The sequence below is a fragment of the Macadamia integrifolia genome, chromosome 8 (genome assembly GCF_013358625.1).
Source record: "Macadamia integrifolia cultivar HAES 741 chromosome 8, SCU_Mint_v3, whole genome shotgun sequence".
NCBI classification, from domain to species: domain Eukaryota; kingdom Viridiplantae; phylum Streptophyta; class Magnoliopsida; order Proteales; family Proteaceae; genus Macadamia; species Macadamia integrifolia.
The window spans coordinates 29134538-29152043 of record NC_056564.1 but is presented as its reverse complement, the minus strand read 5'-3'; the positions used below and the strand labels follow the sequence as shown (position 1 = coordinate 29152043).

At 37.5% G+C, this 17506-nt stretch overlaps 1 long non-coding RNA gene across 1 annotated transcript; it reads left to right on the top strand.

Moving 5' to 3' along the window:
* Positions 1-3363: 3363 nt before the first annotated feature.
* LOC122087669 lies at positions 3364-16736 on the top strand. Its single transcript, XR_006142804.1, has 10 exons — positions 3364-3560; positions 4476-4660; positions 4737-4889; positions 5000-5291; positions 5368-5604; positions 5670-5759; positions 6562-6711; positions 7494-7564; positions 13822-15593; positions 16327-16736. It is a non-coding gene; the product is annotated as an uncharacterized LOC122087669 (long non-coding RNA).
* The last annotated feature ends 770 nt before the right edge of the window (positions 16737-17506 follow it).

Sequence of the window (17506 nt, the reverse complement as noted above, 5' to 3'; positions counted from 1 at the left end):
GCTTCCCTATAGAAGAAACACAAACTTTTGGAAGGGGAAGGGTTAGGGACTAAAATTTGTCGTAAGGTTGTCCCTGTAAACCCAAGAGCTTAGGGTTTTATTTTCCTAGTAAGGAATTATGTAATTGAAGGTGGAATAGGGTTGAATAGGAAAAATTCTGTCAAAACCCTAATACAGAATTCAGCCCACATTTATTTATTTTTCTGAAATTATGTAATCAATCTAATTGGGGTTGGAGCACAAATTCTTTGATTGTAAACAATTAAATGACTAAATGGGGCAAACGACCAAATTCTGCATAATTGCTTTAATTTCTACTTAAATTCTAAAATTCTTGTAGAATAGGATACATAGGACCTAGAATGGTTAGTTGAACCCCAGATGTGGGTCAGTCTACTGTCCCCTCAAGCATATAGGGATCCCTACATTGAAGCAGACCAATCACACTTAGCAGAAACCCAATTTTGGGTTTTACAATGGGCAATAATAGCAATGGAAAAATTGGATTCTGCAGGTCGAAGGGAACTAGCAGGTTCAACTGGCTAGCCGATTTCTGTCCCACCAGCCTGTCGATTAGGGTTACAAAATTCTAGATTGGTCATTTTCATTGGACAGTGGGCCTTACCTGTATATTGGGTCTTCCAACATTATTTTAACCTAAAAATTTACATATGTAAGGAGAAGGGAATGTGTCTGAAACCACAGTACTCAGGGTGATGGTATAGGAGACCAGAGTACCCTAACCTAGTGTGGACCCAGAGCAACAATTCCCTAATAATGGGCTTACTAAGGGAAGGTTAGGGATAGGGATTGTATAGTATAATACAGGAAATCCAGTCAGACCCTAGAAAGTATTTATTTTACGGAGTGTTTCTATATTTTTATTTCTGTGTGCTCATGTGTAATGTGGTTGAACCCTTGTTTTGGATGTATTTTATATATATATATATATATATATTGCATATGTGGTATGGTTTTTTATCGAGATTGTTGTGATCGTGGTTTTGAGGATGTTAGTGATATAGTCGAGTGGTAATGATTGTAACATCGACAGTCTGAGGCATGGTGTGATCAATGGAGGATTCTGGTACCAAGGCTTAGAGGCCGATATTATAGATATGGCCACAAATGTATGATTGGATGATATGGATTGTTATGGATGCATGTAGATTGTATATGGTTAGAATTCACAGACCCTGGTGCTACATCCCTTTCCAGTATGGGTTAGGTACTGCTAATCCCAAAAGGGTGATATGTTATTGAAAGTACCATATCTGTAGTACGACGTACTATACTCAGAGGCGGATGCAATATGAGTGACCGATGGATTTTTTGGGATTGTGGCTATCCATAGCATGGGTGATTGATGTGTAGGATTTTGGGACCATGGCTATTGGGGTTACCTTTGGAGGTTTGCAGGGTGATCAATGTGGAGGATTCTAAGACTTGTAGACTTTTGCTTATAAGGAGCTTGTATACCTGAAGCCCGACGTACTAGGGAAGGGGATACCACCTATGTTGCGTAGCACCTAAACCAGATGATGGACCTAGTAATAGAAATAGGAAAATAACATAATAAATGGATTCATATGCATTATATTTGTACGTAATGTGCATTGCATCATTTGTTGTGCGTGCTTGCATGCACATCCCTCACTGGGCTTGTAAAGCTCACCCCTCATTGATTATTCTTTTTAGATGGTGGAAGCAATGCTGGGTAGGATTGGATTTCAGTAGCAGTTCTGAGGCTTGTGTCTGCAAGATGCCAGGATGTTAATGGACTTCACTTCTGTTATTCCAGTTATTCCTTTCAACGTAAATATTTATTAAACATGTAGTAAGTAATATTGTAACTTGTGGTTGTTTACAGACATGAAAATTGTATAATGTAATTTATCACTTTAGTACATCACTAGTGGTAATTGTATGACTTTATTAGCGTACTCTGGTTTTAGTTATGATCTTGATGGCCTTTGTGAAATTAAGGTACTGCATCTGTGATCCTAGATGATAGGCTGACTGAATGTGGGTGTCCAGTACTACATTAGAGGCAGGCAGGCTGTGATAAGAACTACCAAAATTTTCCACCCTGAGCATGTACTATCATCATCTTGCTCAAGGATGGCAGAGGTGCAAATGTGTAATCGTGGCCGAATAATTCATTGATAAGTTCTTTTGAGTGGGCAAAACCTCGATCAATCAAGAGATAAATATGATCCTATCTAGTGAATTTGACTAGAAATTTGGGATCTTACCTGAGAAGCCATGTGGGAATTCTTTAGTGGGCACCATCGTTTGGTTCCTACCGACATGTTAGCACACAACAATTTTGACTATATTTGATCAAACAATCTTCAGTCTGGTCTAAGGTTGTTTTCGTCTCTTTTAGACCTGGTACCTTGGGCAAGCAGCCTTTGCCACTAAATGGTATTTTGGTTGTAGTAGACCTAATACCTTGAGCTGATCAATTCTTGGGCCATCCAATGGTATTTTGGTCATATTAGACCTAATATCCCAAGCCAATCAATCTTTAGGCCATCCAATGGTATTTTGGTCGTATTAGACCTAATACCCCAAGCCAATCAATTCTTGGGTCATCCAATGGTATTTCGATCGTATTAGACCTAGTACCCCAAGCCAATCGATCTTTAGGCCGTAACCAATCAAATCTTGGGCCATCCAATGGTATTTTAATTGTATTAGACCTGATACCCCAAGCTAATCAATCTTTAGGTCATCCAATGGTATTTTGGTCGCATTAGACCTTATACCCCAAGCAAAACAGTCTTTAGGCCATCTAATAGTATTTTGGTTGTATTAGACCTAATACCCCAAGCCAATCAAATTTTAGATTTTGGATTACATTGTTTCATGCACATGATCTTCAAAACATTAGCTTATATTCTTAATATTCAGTAGCTTAGAAATATTACATGCATATACTCCTAGGAATAAAAATACACATGTAAATACGACTGTATTTATTATGACATTTTTTTTTACTCTTTATTTATTATTCCACTAGGGAAGATATGTAACTTCCTTTCTTCTTTTTTTTTTTTTTCTTTTACTCAGAAATTAGAATTTTTTCCTTTTTGTTATTTTTTTTTTTTTTTTTGGACGACCTCACTAGGGGAAATGAGCAATTTCTTCTCCCTTTTTTTTTTTTTTTTTTTTTTTTTTTTTTTGGATAAAAATAATAATAACAAATTTTTTTAAAACTTATGATATCTGACGGGTTTGTGAGATTTCTCTCAGGGCCGCAAAATTTTTGACTAGTCGCGGGAAATCTGATGGACCCGCGAACCTTTTGTGGTCCCTCTTATAAAGGGGTGGACCGATTTTTACTCCATTTTGTTGTTTTGCTCCACGTTGTGCTCTTCCCTCTTTTCTCCTGTATTCTTATTTTTTTAATATATTTTTATTTTTTAGAAATGGGCGCAAAGGCACACATCACGGGAAGGTTATAGACAGGTTGGCTGACTCATCATCCCAGAATGGTGCGGCAACATGGTACCTATATGAAAGATCACATCTGCAACTCCACTTGGGGGAAGTGGGTAAGTCCCTTTTATTATTAGTTTGCTCAAAAATTATTTTTTTTTCTTTTTTCTTTTTTTCTTTTTTACAGTAATGCATGATGCATGCCTAAGAAATTTTGTGTATGCTTAGAATATTCTATGTACTTATGCCTATGATATGTATGCTTAGGATATTCCATGTGTTCATGCCAATGTGTGCTCTAAATATTCCATGTACATATGTCAATGATGTGTATGCTGAGAATATTCTATGTATGTATGCCTATGATATGTATGCTTAGAATATTCTGTGTATTCATGCCAATGTATGCTCAAAATATTACATGTATGTATGTCAACATGTACTTAGGAATTTTATGTAAGTTAATGTACATATACTTATGCATGTATGCCAATAATATCTATGTAAGCCTTATGTACGCCATTGTATGTGTGCATGATTTATACTTAATGTTTATCTAGATTTTACATGTTATGATAGTATGGGTTGGAGCCCTCGTATCGAAGGCAAGGTTATCCCAACAAGGTTGGGGAGTGGCTTAACCAAGTCCACCCTCTTATGCGGCGGCTGATCCGCAACTTGCCCTTTTGGCCCTGCCTCCACTTAGGTGCTCGGAAGCTGGACATCGAGCTTACTTGGGTGTTGGCCGAGAGGTGGTGGCCAAGCACCCACACCTTCCACTTAACTGTGGGAGAGATGACACTGACTCCCTTTGCTTTCATACACTGACCAGTCTACGCTTTGGTGGGAAGCCCATGATCTTTTTCATCCCCTTTAGTCGGTTTGAGATTTTGGAGCTTACTGATTTTGATTCCCCGAATGCCATCGTCCACCTTACTACTGTTCGTAAGGCTTGAGAAAACATTATTGTTGATATGTCCTCTACTCATTATCAGAAGGAGCAGCTCATCTGCTCTTTCTTTGTCTACTAGGTTGGCCAGTGTCTGTTCAGAAATCCTTCGGACAAGGTTGATCTTCGGCTCGCCTACTTCTTTAGAGATATTCAGGCGATTTAGAAGTACAACAGGGTGGACCTGCTTATGCCTAATTTCTCCAAATGATGGATCCCCTGGCCTGAGATGACCTTAGTCTTTACGGAGCCTGTTTCATCCTTTAGGTATGAGCTTCTTGATTGTGTTTATTTATTTCATTGCTTTGCTTCATGCTCTTATATTTTTTATGTTTTCTTTCAGCTATGGGTGCATAAGCATCTCAGCTTGCTTTGCCCTCCCCTAGCAGATGTGGAACATGATAGTTTTCCTAGAATATGGGGAAAGGGAGAGATTGTCTGTGGCCCTTTATCTCTTTCTACCACAGGGAGAGATGTATTGAACCGGCTCACTGAGGTATGGATTTCTTATATCTTTACACTTACATTATTTCATATTGTTAAACCTACTTCAATACTGATTCTTTACCTCTTGGCCTCCATTCCATGCTATGGATTTCCTTGTAGCTACTAATCGGGATGAGGCTAGGAGGCGCACTGGTCTCCGCATCTTATTCTAGGGTCCCAGTGGTGCAACATGGTACCACGGGTAGAGGGTAGTGAGCCGGTTGGTTGATTCTAATGGCCCTACGGTTTCACTTTCCTCCTTCCATGCATACCCCTAAGATCATTTTTGAGGAGGACTTTCAGGCAGCCTTGACGGGGATATCGAGGGACAACTTTACAGACCTTATGCTTGATTAGAGAGTTTCTCTAGTGGGAGACAGTATGTGTGCTTTTGACTACTGAAGGTCCCCAAGTAAGCTTCTTGGACTTTTCTTATATTGATCCTGATCCTGTTGAACTTGTAGATAACATTATTATTTTCTTTACAGTATAATGGGCCCACTCCCTTCCCTGGCTTCCATGTTCCTATGTCTATGGGTACTTCCATAGAGGACTAGCCTCATATAAGCACTAGACCGGTCCATAACATGGCTAAGGGGTCTTCATCCATTCCAAGCTTCCCTAGATGGACGTATACTGGTGCAAGTGATCCTTCAACTTAGTGGATGTTGCCAAGGACAACGATGGTTGACGAGAGCATGGGCCTCCCCATTCCCTTTGATTGTGTGAGTTGTCTCCATTTCTTCATTATGCATTTTGCTTCTTTCATCTCACTCTCTATTCATTATAGGTCCATCCTATCGTCTATGCTGAGTGTCACCAGATGATCCAAAGGCTCAACACGTGTCTATAGCACCACAGAGAGTATATTTGAAACCAGGTATGCTTTGAAACTTTACCTTTCCATTCTTGGAGAGAGGTTATGATGAATCCCTACTAATATCTTCTCATTCTCATGATCTTTAGATTGCTAGCCTTTAGGCGAGGTTGGGTCAGTCCAACCATGGATTTGGAGGCAGGGGACCTATCCCTGGATTTTGAGGCAAAGGATTTGATCTTTGGTTTGGAGCCTGAGGATTTGTGTAGAGCCCTGCTCTTTAAACCCAATTTATTGACCGGTTGGTTCAGTTTGGTCTAGCAGGGTCCGAACCAGAAAGGGTCGATGCTAGTACCCTATAGTACATGACCGCAAGGGTGACATCAAATGCGGGGTGGCAAGATAAGATTGAGCCAGTACCCGAAGTGATTCGCATGCCTAAGCTGTGCCCTTGACATATTATAAGGCCATGTACAAATAGGAAATGTACGTTATCATATTTGAATGATAAGAACTTAGTCCATAACAAGAGGTGAGGGTGAGATACGCATAGGGTTACACTTTTCCCAAGAATATAGTAGGGTTGGCTTTGTTTTGGCCAACTAGTGGGTGTCAATGGTAGGTGCGAGACCCACTAGTGTGACCCACCTGTTGGGGTAATGTGGGCCCCAGTAAGCCCAACTTGGGTGAGCATGTGTATGTCAGACTCCTCATCGAGATGAGGTCTCGTATACCAGATAATGTTGGCTATTTTGGCAGGTATCACGAATTAATGTGTTTTGGTCCAAAAAGGGGCAAAACCAAATGGGCCCTAGTAGATGTAAATAGCATTTACTCTTTCTCTCTCTCCCATTTATGATTTCAGCCAAGGTTGGTGAGGGGAGTAAAGAAGAGGGAGAAGAGGGGAAGAAGAGGAGAAGGGAGAGGGAAGAAGATCTACCCTTAGTTTCAGAAGCTGCGACCTACCTTTTCATCGCCGAAATAGTGTCCAATATCTTGGGATCTACGTTTTGAGGTAAGTAACACCCTAACCTGATAGATTGTGATGAAACCCTCATGTGTATGGTCAAATCAAAGTAATAATGGAACCCTCGTGTGATTTTCTTTAAAGGAGGGGATACCAAGATTTGAGAGTATTTGGTGACATTTTGAGTTTAGAAAGGAGATCTTAGGTTTTGGGATTTCTTGAGCCAAGGTATGATTTCGTCCCCAAAATCTTGATGTTGACTTAGATCCATCGAATAATCAAGTAATTAAAGCTTAGAATGTGTGGAAAATGGGGGTGAGAATAGCCCCCTTGGATCCCTATGAGGAGAAATGAAGAAAGGAGGAAGAATAGCAAAATCCACAGAATACTGACGGGTAGCACCGGCGGGTGGTCACACCTACCAATGTGACCCCCCAGTCTTGCCTGGGCTTCTAGCCCAACCAACGGGTAGGACCGACGGGTACCACACCCACCAGTGTGACCCACCAGTCTTCTCTAGGTCAACCGATGAGTAAGATCGATGGGTGCCTGACCTACGATGTGACCTACCAGTCTCGTTAGTGCCTCTGGACCTACTAGCAGGTAAAACCAGTGGGTGCCAGACCTACCAATATGACCCACCAGTCTGGGCAGTTTACACAGGTGGGTTCTCCTACCCACCTGTATGACCCACCTGTGGCCCAAATGAGCCCCAATGGAACTCAAACTCACCGACAACCTTCTTCACGCTATTATACACACTATGATCATATCCTACTTTATTTATAGTTCCGAATTGGATGTATTTCTAAACTCCTTATCTATGCTAGGTTTCGAGAAACTCATCTTTCCATACCGAATATTACCCATACCGTGCGCGCATACTATTGTACGAAAATAGGTAAGTGGGGAGAAGACTTTGATCTTATTTTGGGAGTGTTTTTGGCATCCTATGCATCCATATATTATCTTGACATTATGAATGCCATTCTCACGCATATACTTGATTGATGTTGATGCATTTAGAACTGAACATGTTGCATTCTTAAATTTTCTAAATGCTTGTTACATGCTTGGAATCTTGAGAATGGACTTATCATATGTTGGATTATGGTGATGATTTGTAGACATGTGTGAGATTTCTAGAATAGATGTCATAGTCGGCTTGGAAACAAATGTATTGGTACACCGTGGAATGGGACATAGAAGTACTATGCAGTTGTACTATCTCATATAGGAGCATGTGGTTAGGATTTCACACTCCCTCATGCTACGACCCTTCCCAACAAGGGTTTACGTGTTGGATTATCACTGGGGAGAAGCGTCAGTCATGGACCGCCGTGGTGGTTAGAAGTACGTCTGGCTGATCATTAGGATAGTTAGAAACATTTGTGATATATTCAGAGGGCCAATCGTTCTGCTTTTAATTTCTACTGTGGTTCAGCCACGATTTACTTTTCTGTTTGTGTTCAGCCACGATTTACATTTTTACTGTGGTTCTGTCATGATTTAATTTTTCGAGTGCTCACGGCTGACCTTCTTTGATAACCCTATGGACGTATTGGGGGGATGGAGAACGCATCTCATACCCCAGGCATACGTGCACAGTAGTTGTGAGTAGCATGATAACCTATGACCTAGTAATGATTGCTAAGGTGAAATAGGTTTAAAATGAATCTTATGCATATAGTATCATTTTGATTTGAAATTACTTGTGTGCTTCTTTCTTTTCATTTACTGAGCTAGTGAGCTCACCCCTCGTGTACACATCTTTTTAGATGATTGTGCAGGCTATTCAATAGAGGAACCCGTGTCGAGTCCCATCGATGAAACCCCAGTGGGGGATTGGTCCCCGAAGGATTCGATCATAGTGACGGTTGCCCGTGTGAGGGTTGTGTTATAGGGCTACAGTAGCTGATTCTTTGAAATACGAGCATTTGGTAGGAAGACCAGTTTAATGGGCGGGGTGGGTGCCTAACGCCTTCTCACCCCTGTAACCTGACATGAACCCGTACCTTTATTGAAGAACATATATGAATTCAAATCCAATATTGATCCCCTAATAGGAATTGGACTCCTCAATAGGGTTCTAGGTCCACAATCTTATGTGGACACTCGAAAGAATCATGTTTTTACCATCCCCCTTAGTCGTAAAAAATATTAAGACATCTCCACAAGTGATGAGAGGTAAAAAGAGAAGGGAGGAGCAAGAAAGTAACCCTCGAGAAGGAGAGAGTGATGCTCAAACCCAAGAAAAGGGAACCGGATGCCCGACTCATCTTTGAGGCTTACCCCGTTTGTTATTCTTACAGTGGAGATTCCACTATGAAAGTCAAACTATCAAAGCTAGATGATTATAATAAAAGCAAGACAATTCTCTCCTTCAACATCATTGTATGATAACATGCATGTACATTGATTGCTAACTGCATTATACATCGTGTTCAAAGAGAAATCATTTGACAAGGGTACATCATGTTATACTAGCACCCCACGAGATCAATACATGTCATAGTAAGTACTCTGGGATCAAATGAAAACTACTTTCTACACAAGAGTGTCCGAAGAAAAATTGAATGAAGAGGATGCTCACGTTTTATTCAAACCCTTAGGGAGTTGGGACATAGTGTGGCATTCTGAAATCAGTTGACGACCACTTTTTATACTACACTTATGCACATATTCACTCACTGATTCACTAAACACCGTGCCTAGCCGTTTGAACCCATGTGATTTCATGGGTAATCGATCGTAAAACCAGACCCTTTGATACTGTACCAATTGGTATGTCAAAAGATCCATTTATCTTCTATGTGTGCCCTATGATATGTTTACCAGTTCTATCAACGGTGGCCTGTTTTTTCCTACAACCTACCTATTGCATTACATCATGTATGAATTTAGATCATGAGCAACTATGGAACACCAAAAACTAAATCAATAGTTGTTTGCAATTCAAATTTGAACCGGTTCGGTCCATTCTCAAGTTTGGGGATATGCTAGTTCAACCCATTGTGGTTTAAGATTTTGGGTGCAAGACAAAATTATAAATACTAGGTTTTGGATCCTTATAGCTATTATTCACTCTTTCCCACTTTACCACTGAAGTGAGAGAACTAAGGAGGTCTAAGGGGCTGTAGAAGATCCATAACCAAGCCAAGAGAGCAAAAGTAGGAGTGACCAACATCAATTGTCTTTAGCATACTAGGTGAAATGTATAAATCATCTATGTTTTGATTCAAACATTTGTTTTGATTTGATATCGTGTTCTAGTCGTCTGTATGGGGAACCAATTAGGGTCTAATGTGAAACCCTAAATGAGATCAACAATTAGTATCAGAGCGACCTATACAGACCCAGAATTGATGGAAATTTTTTTTATGTTTCATTGATTGTTCAAACCATTAGGCGACTAAATTATTGAATGACTGATTTATTATTGTCGATCCATTTTGGTTTGGTGTGATTTTGATCGAGTGAATATTTTTCTCTTATTTTCAATTGAAAAAGAAAAGGGGGGACAGTGAAGGTTTAGGAAAGATGAAAACCTTACTATTAAGGGTTGAGAAAGTTGAAATCTAACCTTAAAAGTATGCACAGTTATATTTGATGGAGAATCAACCATTAAAGAAGGATTTGATTCTTAAAAGAATAAGTTTTTTCTTTTTTTTTTAGTGGGAAAATGGCCATTCGATTTGGGTTTTAGGTGTTGTTTGGGTTTCAATAGAATAGGGGTTTAGGCTAATTTTTTATGGCAACGACCACCGGAATGTTGTTCACCAGGCCAAGGTGGGAGTTCGCCTGACTTTTGGTGATTGACCATCGCCAACTATAGCCACCCCAAATGACCGATTCCTAACAAAATGTTGTGGCTCTGTTTTGTTCAAATCTGTCCCAAGGTTGAAGATGGACAGATTTGGTATTAATTGTTTTGTTATGGACCTTTAGATCTTTTAAAATATTTTAAAAACAAATGAATTGGGTTTTATTTTATTTTTTTCTTTCTTTTTTTTTTTTTTTTTTTTTTTTTTTTTTTTTTTTTTTTTTAAACAAATTGTATTTCGCTTGCGGACTAAAAGCTTATTATGTGTTTTAAGTTATGTCTAATGAGCTGAGCCATGATTGTTAAATAAAAGTTTGTTTTGGATTGTTATTACTTAACTTAATGTTAATGGGCTTGGCCCATGCTTATTTAATTGTAATGGGTTCAAGCCCATGTACATAATTTTAAAGTAGGTTGAATTAAACCAAAACAAACCCGGTTTGGCAAAAATAGATCAGAACCAAATCAATATGGACCAAATTAGATTGTGATCAACCTAATTGAACCGATTGGGTCGGGTTGACCCAAAAACCCGTATATTTGACCCGTTTTGGTAACCCACCGAAAAAAGTCTTCGGTGTTGACTTTTCCGATGCTGACCAGGAAGTATTATTATCAAAAAAAATAAAAATAAATAATAAAATAAAAATCTTAAAGGCTTGTTTGGATTAAGATTCTTTTTGGGTTTTCATTTAAACTACTTTAAAAGCCATTTTAAGGGTCATTTTAAGGCCAAATTGAAATCCATTTTGTGCGTTGGATTCCTTGTTTCGGGCCACATTTAATGATCCAATTTGGTATATGACATATTTATTTGAAATTTTATATTATATATTTTTTTTAATCATTGAAACAAAAGGGCATTGATCAATGTTTTGAGAGATGACTATGTTATTGGTCATCTAAAGGGCCATGTTTTCAACCCCAAGAGGTTTGTTTTTATTAAACTCTTGTGGGCTTGTTTTTAAACCCAAGTATGTTTGATGATTTAATAAGGAAGGGATAAAATTGAGTTTCTATCTTTAATCTTTAAAAGTGTTTTTTTTTTTTTAAAGGATGTTATTTTATAATAAGGAGTTTTCAAATGAACCAATTCTATTGAAAGTCCCAAACATGGTTCAAGGAAAGCATAACTGTTAGTATCACTTGGTATCAGCCTTGACCGATCCCATGATCATTTGCAAGTTTTAGAATCTTAATCCCAAGGTCTTGTGAATAATAAAATACAATTGATCATCATGATGTCACTTTATCATATACTTGGGATGTTGTAGATTAATATTTGATTGATCAAATCAGTGGGAGGATAAAATTATGTACTCAGAAATGTTTTATATGGTTTGATCAGTGGGAGGATGAAATTCAAAGTTTGTTGCATAAATGTTTGGGACCCAGATTATGTTCCAGAATTATTCTGGGACCCTTTTTTTTTCAGAACTGTCCTTGAATAGTAGTTTATTTTAATTTCATATCGGCTTCAAAATTGTTCTTGGTCATATTTATTATTGTCTTAATTTTGTTCTAACTTTCAGTTCTATGATAACCTTTTGCCATATTTCTGTCAATGGTTGTACAAATAACCACTTTAAGTGTGTGTTCCCACACATATATTTATGTTTATGGGTGTTTCTGCATTGGCTTATCACTATCATGATATTGAAAAATCATTTATGAATGACGAGAAAATTAATGATATATTTTATATTTGCATATCATATTTTGTATACCCTATGATGAATGGATGATATTGGATTTAAACTATGTGCGTAAGCTTCCGCATATGTTTAGCTACATAGTAAATTTTTAGGGAACCATAAAAGGGTGAAATGGAATCCACCAAAGTGGAACATTTTATTCTTCCATGGTTTTCCCTAGAGTAGCAAAGTTGGTGATATTTGCCCAAAGATATTGTCACCCAAGTTAAAGAAAATGACAATAAATTACGCATTTTTAAGTCCAAAGGTGAAAGGATCTCAAAAATTATTATTCTTTTCACAGTAAATGTGGATTTACAAGGAGACCAATGCATTCTTAGCCTAAATGATAGGAATGTAGTTATGGTTGTTACCCTTGTATGATTTTATATCCTAATAACACATTTATATATATGTTCCTATACAAGATATATCTCCAATGAGAAAAACATGATAGAATTAAGTGAAATCCACCAAAGTGATGCATTCAATTCAATTGTGTCTTTTTCAACAGTAAAGGTAGCATTTCTTAAAGGTGATGTTATCAAATTTTATGGACATTCAATTTAATTGTGCATTTCTTGACAGTAAAGATAACATTTTCTCAAATGTGATGTCATCACATGTTAGAAAAGGACATGACTTAGGAGTTCTTTTGCCCAAAGGTGATTGAATTTTCAAATGTTGGTGTTCTTGTCACAGTTAATACAAGAAATAAGAGGACCAATGAATCCTTGTCTTAAAGGATGGGGATACAGTTTTAGTTACAACTCTTAGTCACTGACAAGATGTAGGAATGCCTATTACAAAGGCTTTTCCAGTGGGAGTGTTAAAAAATCATGTTTTTAACATGATTACTATTGAGTTTTTGAAATGCTTGGTTAGTGGGAGCTTTACTTCTTATTGATTAATTGTTTATGTTTTGAAACTTTAGCCCGTGTGTTTTGGGGCACAGTTTGATCGATTACAATAATATTTTAGATTTATATTATACATAGTTATTCTATTTATTAATTATTTTATGATTTCATTTGAACATATTTTATAGACAGTAGTTGCCACAGTTCAAAGGTAATATTTACCATAGTTTATAGATGCAAAGTCATAGTTATATATTAACCCTAGATTAAAGGCGATTTACCATAGTAAAGGTTAATATCACAGTTAAGGACCTACATGGAATGACAACAATATTATTTGAGGATATGTCAATATTTCCAAGTTAATATCCCACATAGATTCGTGTTGAGAAACTTACTTATGTTTGTAATGACAAAAAGTGGTATGCCGTATATTGAGGTATATCTTCTGCTGTTATTCAATGTGAGTAATTTTTCAATTGAATCACAGTAAGAGTGGTTAATGTAATAAGATTCTATGACCACACCAATTTAAAAGACATCCTTATAATTAATGTAGCCCAAGTGGAAGATCATTGGATTTATGGGCTAAATTAATTATTCAGGTTGATTAAATAGGTGAGAGTCAAATTGCATGAACCAGTTCAGTCCATTCTCAAGTTTAGGGATATGCTAGCTCAACCCATTATGGTTTAAGATTTCGGGTGCAAGATAGTATTATAAATACTAGGTTTTAGGTCCTTATAGCCATTATTCACTCTTTTCCACTTTACCACTGAAGTGATAGTATAGAAGATTTATAGCCAAGCCAAAAGAGCAAAAGTGAGAGTGATCAACATCAATCGTCTTCAGCATACTAAATGAAAGGTACAAATCATCTATGTTTTGATTCAAACATTTGTTTTAATTTGATATCATGTTCTAGTCATCTGTATGGGAACCGTTTAGGGTCTGATGTGAAACCCCAAATAAGATCTAACAATTGTTGCATCATAAAATGCATTTTGTCTAGACAAGGGCATTAGATCTAAGCAAGCAGGAGAGTCTCACAAAAATTAATGACAATAGTTTAAGGACAATACCTTAGGGCTAATGATGCACCAAAGAGCTGGTAATATTCTATCTCATGCTTATTTCAAACATCTGAATAATCAGATGAGTTATCTGAACATTCAAGATAAACTCTCTCAAAATAAAGAATAAGATCAGCTGTATCAAGATGCCACCCTGACCACTCCGAACGTTTCCACATAACTAAAGGCATATGTTCTCTATCACACCCGTTGACTTGTCATAGTTCAGTAATCACATTGTTCCACTTCTCTTTATTACTCAAATCTTCCAAAATAACTCGTTATGCCAAAATGTATCATGAATTGTATTGTAGCATGGGGTTGATGTAGAATGAAGTTTCCATCCATGTTCCAAAAGGGTTGCATTGCCCAATGAGGAAAATAATATACTGGATTATAAAAAAGTGACCATAATATTTGATAATCCAGGTAAAGTTAGATGTTCACCCCAATTTTCAGGGACTATGAGTAGGGGTTATAGATACTTACTTGCAACCCGGGTAGCAAACAAATTTTATTTATTATTCATTGGTCATGAATCCTAAACCAACTTAAAATTCCTTCAAATTGGTTTGCCGCCGACCCATTTTTGGGTTAACGTCACATAGATTGAAGTAGTCCCAAAGTAATTGTTTATTGATGTTCATGGATATGACTTGATTCACAAAGGTAAAACAAGAAACACAAGGCTTTTTTGGACAATTGGTTGTATTTATTGGCCTCAAAAATTTTAAGGAAAGGTTTATCTGGGTGAATTTATCCTACTTTTTACTTGGTGGGACAGAAGCCAAAAGGATGAAAAGCTAGATTTTTATTTTATACCGATCATTTCCAACTCCTCTCCTCAATGTTATAGGGAAGTTACATCTATTGGTCTAAAAAATTTTCTTTACCAGGAAAGCTCATCTCTAAGCTAGAATCCACCTTCTCAAATTTTCTATGGTCGGGTCCATCTCTTGAAAAGAAAATGCATCTTATTTCATGAGATGCTATTTGCAAACCAAACCAAGAAGGAGGCCAGGAATAAAGTGCATCAAGAACGTGAAATGGCCAAAATTATGAAGCAAGTGTGGTGGATAGCTGCAAAAAAAGGTCGTTGTGTCAAATGGGTGTAACAGGTACTTGAAACAAGATTCAATTTGGATAATGAAGATCACTTAGAAATCTTCATGGGTGTTAAGGAAAATTTTGAAGTATAGGGGTAAGGTTGAGCGTTATATTCAGAACTTCATTGGGGTTGGTAGCTCAGCTTATCTTTAGTTGGACAAAAGGCATCCTTTCGGAGTACTAATTAATAGATTTGGAAACAAAATTTGCAATGATGCAGGTTTTGGTCGTCCTGCCATGGTGAAGTATATTATGAGAGATGGTGATCGATACATTGGTCTCCTTTCTCCTTTGGATTTTATAGAAGCCTAGAGGGAGTTATCGAACTTAAGGAAACTCTATCATGCTGATAACGATTTGGTGGTTTGGACAGGTAACTCTTCTAGTCTCTTTACTACTCAATTTTCTTGGAATATTATTAGAAGTACCTTAAGAAAAGTGGATTGGTTTGATTCGGTATGGTTCACTAATAGTATACTTAGACATTCATTCACCTTATGGAGATGCCTTGTTGATACTTTGCCTATAAAGGAGCTACCATAGGAAAATATAGGTTCAACCACATTGCATATTCTGTTGGGCTGGCCTTGAAAATCGTAACCATTTATTTTTTTAATGTATTTTTACATCTTTAATTTGGAGGGATCTTTACCCTCTTTGCTCACAAGATGGAAGGCCGGCCCCTCTAATGTTGTGGATTTTTCTATGTGGGTCTATTATTATTTTGGAGGTGATGATTAGATTCGGGTAGTAGGAAAATTGGCTCTTTGTGCTACGGTGCAATATCTATGGACAGAGAGGAATTATAGGATCTTTAGAAAAAAGACCAAAACAAGATTCCAAATTGTGGCTGCCATTAAAGATGACATCCTTTCTAGTTTCTTTACTATTCCGCTGTTTGGAGTTCATAGTGCAAGAAATCACATGTTGGTAAATAGTTGAAGTTACAAATTGATTGGAATGTTAAAGGTCCAAAGGCTTGCACTTGGTTCAGTCCCCCTTCCACATTATTTTTCTAGAATGTGATGGTGCACTTTTTTATGACAAGGTTTTGTATGGTAGGATGATTCGAGATTAAAAAGGCACCCTTATCCTTTCTTATGCAGGTTTGGATGAGGTGTTGTCCATCCTTGCCATGGAGTTGCTTGAAATTCAAACAGGGATTTGTATATGTGTTGACAAAGGCTTCCTGGAGGTGTCTATCCGGTCTAATTCCATGTTAGCAGTTGATAATCTTAATAGTGAGATATGTGGCCCTTGGAGTATGTAAGTCTTTAAGAGAAGAAATTTGCATCTTTGTTCCATGCTTAGCTGTAAGGAGATTATACATGTTCAGAGAGAGAAAAACCAGCCAGCAGATTTATGAGCCTCATTTGCCACATCTATTGTTGAAGTATCTTGTACCCACCCAATATCCCAGATTATCTTCAAAACCTTATAAAAGGGGATGTTGACCAAGTTACCTACTTTTGGATATAATTTTTTTTCTATATTATTTATGCTCTAGATTTTGTTACTTGTTTGCAGGGCTTGTATTGCTTGTCTTTGGGACCCCTTCCCCTCTTATAGGCATGTCTAAAGGGAATTCTTTAGGATTGCCTCTATTTGTATTCTATCTTTTTCTTTTCTTTTAATTCATCATACTTATGATATATATATATATATAGATAGATAGATAGATGTATCATCTATGTTTAAAAGTAACTACATGGAATAGCCAACAACAAATGTTTGTTGCGGATTGTGAAGAGATGATTGCCAATCTTCTTCTAGATTAATTTTAACACCCTAAATTGGAAGCAGCTGACCTCAGTCTTACAACCCTGTTGGCATGAGAAAGAAGGTTGCTCTAATATGAACTCATATGTGCTCATAGCAAGAGAGAATTTGGCTGATTCATTGGCCAAGGAAGGAGCACAAAATAACCAAAAAGGTGTGGGATCAGTCCTACATTGGGTGGACTCAAGAAACCAAAGGTTAGGACAGTAAATAAACTAAAAATGGGCAAACCGGAGGGATACCCTGTTGCCAATTAGCCAGCAGGTTCGGCTAGAAGAATATAGGAACAATTGGTTTTCTGTTTGAGGCCCACATGCCAACAACCCCGAGCCTAGTACCCACCCACTGTGTAGGGGTCCTCATGTTTACCAAACACAACCTAATAGGTCAGTGTTTAGTGGGGCCTATGAAATGGAATTAAATTTTAAATAGTAGGTTTTAGAAGTAATTTTAAGAACTGATTTTAGAAATTAAATATTTCAGCCAAACAGACCCTAAGGTCTATTT